Genomic DNA, 7,016 nt, shown 5'->3' with positions numbered 1-7,016 from the left:
AAAAAAGGAAAATATCTGGCAGAAATATTGGTGATACTTGTTGACTGCATTCCTCTTTGGTCTTCCTTGATGCGAGCAATGTAAATGTTTTGGACTCCAGAATAGAGTTGGTTCCAATTATTCTTTGAACTTGATTCATTATCATGCACTAGTCTTTCTTCCTACTAGTTTTGATATCAGTAGTTTAAAAGTAAAAAGATGATTTACCTATTTAAATTAGTATAAATAAGTATACTTTTCGGGTGTTTTAAAGAAGAACACAGGATATGTGCCAAAGTAATCTACACAGCTTAGCTTTTGTTGTATAACATGATAATGCTGTATACCTTGATAAATGTTGTCTTTTTCAATAAGAAAAATATATATCTTGAGGCTGTTGAATTCAACACCCTGTTGCCAGACTAATTTCACCAAAAGGTATAATTGTCCTTGGGGTTGATGTTGCAATCCTTTTGAAGAGACATAGCTCCTTAGTACGCACTCAGCACTGTTCTGTGTGTTAGCAAGAGGAAGTGTTGGAAATCATAGTCCCATTCCAGACTGACAGTGAGGACTGCCAACTGAAAATCTTTGGCTGCTGACATCCTTAGAACAAATGATGTTCATACCCTACATAGGCACAGCTAAATAGGGTTAATTTTGTCCATTTTGTCTGTCTAAGACCCTAGATAAAATTTGGCTCTTTATCTTTGTGTGTTTGGGTGAGTCACAGGGAAAAGTAGTAACAAAGGAAAAATGCCCAAGTCCTTTGCTTACCTTTCGGAATTTTTTAACACCCAGATTAATGTATGCCTGGGAGAACAGCTTATTATAATGATGGATGTTGCTGTTTCTCAGACAAAAATACTTAAAGTAGCTTTAATGTGTTCTTTGCATGCATTTTACCGTAAGAGTATAACTGATTCTTTAAATTGTTAGTTGGCCGCTACAGTCTGTCTTATTGTTTTAAAATGGTTTTTGGATCTCTATGCTCATTGGGTGAAGCCACTTCTTTGAATCATCTCCTCAAATTATTGTATAGCTCCAGTTTTGTAAGTTGGTTAGCACTGAGCCTACAAGAAGAATGACAGTGCACGGATTGTACCAAAAAGCATCAATCTGGTATTTCAGAGGGAGGTCAGCTCCTTGGATGACATCTGAATTGCTTATTGAATGGAGGTTTGAATCCAAACCTGTGCTGTAATGTAAACCACAAAGAGCCTACGATCAGTGCTTGCTAGAGTGGTTGGTTACCTGTGTTGCATTCTCCTTACAGACAACGCCAGTCAAGGTACAACTCAAGAATTCTTAAAGGAAGATACCTCTCAGCCATTGACTTTACTTTGCTGGAGCAGGGGAGCAAAACCAGGGGAGGTCCCACTGTTCAGAAGCTGCAATGTGTCAGTCAGTAACAGGCATTGTAGTAGCAGGTGACTCTGTTCCCTGTGTCAGAGCCAGTGCATTGAGCTAATATTCAGTGTGAACATGCTTTCCAAGGGGCAAGACACAGCTTGTTAGCTGATCACTGGGGCAGCTGGTGGAGAGTCGGCATTGTGACCCAGAAGCTGTTGCTTTTCTTAGACCCTGTGCAACCTTTGTGATATGCCAAATGCTAAATCTGTGTATGTGCTACAGGCTGCTGACCCTTGTTCTAGAGAATATCAGAGACAAAGGATTAGAAGGAAGTGCTAACTTAGCTCTTTTTTCCTCACTTCAGTACAGAACAAACTTTTGTCATTCTGAATTAGTATTTGTTCTCGCTGCAAAAGGTTCTTCATAAACTACATGAAGAAGCATGAATCACATTCGATGAGAACATTTGGTGCGTTAATACTAGAAAATCTTTCTATGTTTGAGTACTGAAGGTCGAAAACAGAATTTAGCATTTTACAGGGACAAACTTTTCTATAAGATTTCACTTATGCCTCAGGCTGGGTTAGAAAAGAATGTGATAAACTTATTACCCATGTGATGTTGGAGGGGAAAGAAAAAAAGAAAGAAGGAAAAGCTAAAGATACCAAAAGTTCCTTTAATATTTTCTAGGAGAAGGTAATTTTGGTTTGGTTTTGAGGGAATGGGCAAAGGAATGCTTTTGTTTTCTGAAGCAGGCTTGTCCTCTACTTTATGCTGTTCACAGGAAAAAAAATGTAGTAGTTGCTAGAGAACAGTGGAGTGACTAGCTATAATTTATTATTATTATCTTTTAAAAGTAAAAGGATTCTTCCCTGGAATGATGCTAGCTGACTTCAACGGAAGTTGCATTTCTATGTTATAAATTGTCCTCAATGCCTCTAATTGAAGTAGTATGTTTTTATTTTGTTGGCTTGGAACCCCCCATTGGTGTCACAAATGACCAGTTGAGTTGCCTTATGTTACTATTACTAGAGAACTTTATCCATATATGGCAATGTATATCCAGATAATTTCTTAGCACCTTTGCATAGATTGTACTTTGAATATATTCTGTTTATGTACTTAGTGATGGAGGGAAGGTGTTCACCCTGTTTGCCCTGCTGCCTAATATCTATGAAATGGAAGCTGTGCATGCAATTTGATTGTGTCCATGCTACTCCATGGTGCCCTTTGTTCATTTGCATTTGTGTATATTAGCTCAGTGAGTACAGCTTATGGCTAAGATTTTTGGAAAAAAGTTCCTATCTGCAAGTGTAAAGGCATGGTTGTCCTGAGCAAGCAGATGGGACTGATTCTTTGCTGTGTATGAATTGAGGTAAAAATAAACTGACTGAAGCATCATTCTTTTGCTGTTGATGCTCCGTATTGGCTCAACAGCCTTCATCCTGGATGTTTCTGAATGTGAACTGTTCATGACATCAGCTGTCTTCTTGCTACTCAGTCCCCATATTGATCTCTCAGACAAGAGAAAAATGAAACTTCCAGTACTAATGGTGTCTCATTCTGACATAAAAAATGACTCCTAGTGACTCCAGTGATCTTAAGGCACTCCTTGATATGTCTTCAAGGATGAGTGGTCAGCTATAATTCAGCCATACTTGCTAAAAACAAGTAACTGAACTGGAAGATGAGTGTTACCAGCTGTTGAAAAGTTTCCACATGGCCTTTGCCTGGCAGGAACAAAGGACTGACTGGTAGTCCCTTCAGTAGAAAATATTTGGACAGAGATAGATGTTGAAAATTTTCTTTCTGATACCTGTATTTTAAAGGTGAGTTTCTGAAGTGCAAGTTTTGTTTTCCGTTAACAAGAACAGTGTTTTTTCTTCTTCAGGGAAAACACTGAGCCAGGATATCTTCATGAAGTTGTTTTCATCTCCTCTCTAAAAGTCACTATAGTACTTCTTTTCCTTTCTTTTACTACATTCTGTCAACAAGCAGATGATACAGCCGTGGCAGCAGTAGTACTTAACTCCTAAGTCAGTTGGGATTGGCATACCCAGCCTCCACCTCTCTATCCCTGAGCACTGCACTATTCAGTTGATGAATAGCTGAACACCAGTGTGCAGGCCACAAACCTGAATTACTCTCTGCTCCATGCATACCTTTGCTTGCCAAATGTTCCTGATAACAGTCCAAGTACAAACTGATGTTTTACTCAGTGGACTGGTCCAAGGACTATGGCTTTAGCATAACAAGGAGAGAGTCTACATGGCTGTTGAGATGCACATGAAGAGATTCCTGAGAGCAGGAAACCCTATCCGTGCGTAACATATGGGGTGTTATGCTTAAACTCAAGTGAAAGGGATTTTTTTTATATCTGTTTAACAAAAAGGCCTTAGTAAAAATTTGATAGAAATACTTTCCTTAAGTACATACCCATTTTTCCACAGTAAAGGATGATGAAAGTAAAATATTTTGAAAAGTCCAAATCAAATAAAACAAAAGATGCCAATTTTCTGTGTTTTATATTTTGTTGTAAAAACATTTTTGAAAGTGCAAAATAACTACTACAATATAACATAACAATTCTTATTTATTAAAAACTAAGGAAAAAAAGCAAAACAAATGCTTAAGTGAACAGAATTCATATGAAATAATACTGCTTTAAATTTGTTAATTTGGCATTAAAAAAAAAGTTGCATTGCATAACTGCACATAAGATATGTTCCCAGTCCCATTTCAACCATAGAGTATCAAGCTTCACTATCATCTGCTCCATCGAGTTCTGTTTATTTTGCTTAGCTGCCATTTTGGGTAGCCATTCTGCTCATCTTTGCAGCATTATTTCAATCCTGTATCCTAAATATTCTAGGAAATCTGAGTTCAGCTTCCATTGGTTTTGGAGTAAAAGTAATTTTTGAAATATTACTAGGATCAGCATTTGAACTTTTATCTCTATGCTTTCTTTTATTTTTCTCGTTTTAAAACAAGAATTTGTCTTGCAGGTACTGCTTCACAATTGCGTGTGTCTGACTTTTATTTCTATTCATTTGGTATCATGTTCCAGTGGTGTCATTCTCTCTGTGATAGGTGGTATTTTATATGTATGTATATATAATTTTTTAATATATCAATGGAAGATACATAAAGATTTTTCCAGATGTATTCTATTAACAGATGTAGAGAATTTACTGTACAAAATCAGAACGGTCAAAACTTTAATGACCGAAGTACCTATGGGAGACTTTATAGAAGATTGTGTTTATCTATTCTAATATTTTTCTTCTCCTGAGGAGATGAAAGTTCACTTTCACTAAGTCTGACATGCTGGCTATACCTCTGTCAGAACAATATCAATGAATTTCTTGATTTGTAAATCAGAGAGACTTTGAATCCCAAAGAGAACATGGGTTTTAAACATCTATCTTTGGGCTTTATTTTATTGTGACACCAGCATACCTGGTTAGCCACTGTCCAAGACTATTACAGAGAAATGGTTGTCTTTGTGCACTTCTCATTGTTATTCCCCAGCAGGATAGTCATCGGAGGGTCACATTACAGTTCATTCAATCAAAGCCGTGGCAGTAGCAATAGCCCGCCTCAGGTCGGTACCATCTCTTGAGATTTGTAGGGCACTACCAGAAGTTATCTGCATAATTTTATGTAGCATTAGTGCCTTGATACTTTGTAGCAAATATTTCAAAGGCAACAAATCTGTGTTTAGTGTTCTTCCCCAATGACAATCCCATTCTCGTTCCTCTCACTGTCTTATTGTAACTATTTGCATATATCTTCTAACTTCTAAGTTCATGTTCACTCAGCTGTAAACAGCACCTAATGTGTATTATTACCTTAGATTCAGTTATTGATCAAATTTAGTTTTCATATTCCTGTTTTTAAGTGGTTATTCGATTCATTGCTTGTAATCATGGTGGGAACCTCTGCTTTCTACATTTTTGAGATAATCTTCAAAAGTGTTCTTTTATGCCACAACAGATGTTTAAGTTGGGCTGAAATAAATAATAGCCAAGCAGTATCTGCTTGATACTGCCTAGATAAACAGTGGCTATATCTGAATTGGTTGTATTGGGCGGACTAATGAGGGATTTATATTACTTTCTCTTAGAATATGTATAATTCAAAATGTTGAGACAGAACCTATTGGAGTGGAGATGTGTGGTTTAGAGGTGCAAGCAAAGTACTTTTTTGAGTAATTACTGCTCTTTGTTCTAAACAGTGCTAGTGACTCACAAATGAGAGGATTTACAGTCAGAAATTAGTCCCTTTTGGAAGTTGGATTTTCCCAAGTCTTCTCATAGATTAAAAAAGGAAAGAGAGAAAGAGGGGAAGAAAGGAAGAAAGGAAGGAAATTTAATGGCATTCTTTAATTGAAGTATTTTGATACAGTATCACAGTTCTAAAATACTTAGAAAAGATCTGAGCTTTGAGTGAGGGCTGTGTTGAAATTATATGCCTTTTTCTGTGTTGATTTCTGTGTTGTTCCATATCGTGTGTAAGAGAGCTTTTTTTTCCTTTCTTTTCTCTTTTCTGTCCTTTGTTGAGCAAAGCTTAGAAATTGCAGAACTCCTGAAAGCAGAGTAGTATTGTTCACACATCTAGCTTATCCAAACATTCTTTTATCTGCTGCAGCACTTCAGTTCTTAACTCCTTCTCTACCCAAACACATGAAAATTGTTTTAAGAGCATACTATTTGGCTTATTCTCATTTCACGGCCACACAGTAGGAAATCATAATTATTTGTATTCTCAACTAGCATAAGCAGAGTTTGGAAATAAAATTAATTTAGTTTTGCCAGTAGTAAATTTAGCTATGAAATCTATAGCTTCTTGGTACACTTTGTTATCTCATAGATTCTTTGTCATCGTGTAGGAAATATATTTTTCAAACAACCCTAGAGAGAAGCAATATGACGAGTAGTTAGGTGAGTTTTAGATCTCTAATCCAAATTAATAGCGTTTTTGAATAACCTCCTGTGTTTTTGTGCATGTTCTTTTTTTAATGTACTCTTGTGACAGAGGTAATTTACATAGACGATCTCATTCAGTAATTTTAAATTGTGAATAATGCATTTCATAATGCTACTTAGAATTGGGATTTGCAGTGTTTTTATAAATATTAGAAATAGTGTGTATTCATTTAGCTAGCTGATGAGACATACAGAGTGCCAACTGAATATGTTTTTTCTTCAGATCCTAAAGGAGATCTAGGACTTTAAGCCCCCCTGCTTCCCTGCTGAGCTGAATACCTTGGTGGACTTTTTCATGCCAAAAGTTAAAATTTCAATTGATCCTTAGTATGTAAGAGTGCTAAGGTATTAAAAACAATAATGTAGATGGAAAACTGAAAGCATTTCTTGTTAGCGTTACTTTAAATGTTTTAAATGGTATAAAATTAATAGGTAGTGCTTGCAGGGTGTTCTCTTTGGTTCTTTGTCTCCATCATAAGTCGCTACCTTAGATCTATTTTGAAAGCTCCCAGTGTCTTTGAGGTCTCACTGGTTCAAATACTTCTCCAGTAGAGACTGAATGTGTGAGGTTTTTTGCTCACTCTGCTTCTGTCTTTCAACTTGTCGATGTCTTATACAGGTTATGTTTTACTGATTGAAGTTTGGGTTTTGTATACAAAAATAATAGCAAATTGTTGTAGTTTATATAGATCAAGT

The 7,016-nt window shown here is 36.4% G+C and overlaps 1 protein-coding gene across 1 annotated transcript in view; it reads left to right on the top strand.

Annotated features, from left to right (window-relative positions):
- The window catches only part of TTC29 (tetratricopeptide repeat domain 29), a 120,820-nt gene that overhangs the window by 23,745 nt on the left and 90,059 nt on the right, over positions 1 to 7,016 (top strand). The window lies entirely within an intron of this gene.

This window comes from Meleagris gallopavo, chromosome 4, assembly GCF_000146605.3.
Source record: "Meleagris gallopavo isolate NT-WF06-2002-E0010 breed Aviagen turkey brand Nicholas breeding stock chromosome 4, Turkey_5.1, whole genome shotgun sequence".
Taxonomy (NCBI): Eukaryota; Metazoa; Chordata; class Aves; order Galliformes; family Phasianidae; genus Meleagris; species Meleagris gallopavo.
This window is presented reverse-complemented; position numbering and strand designations above follow the sequence as displayed.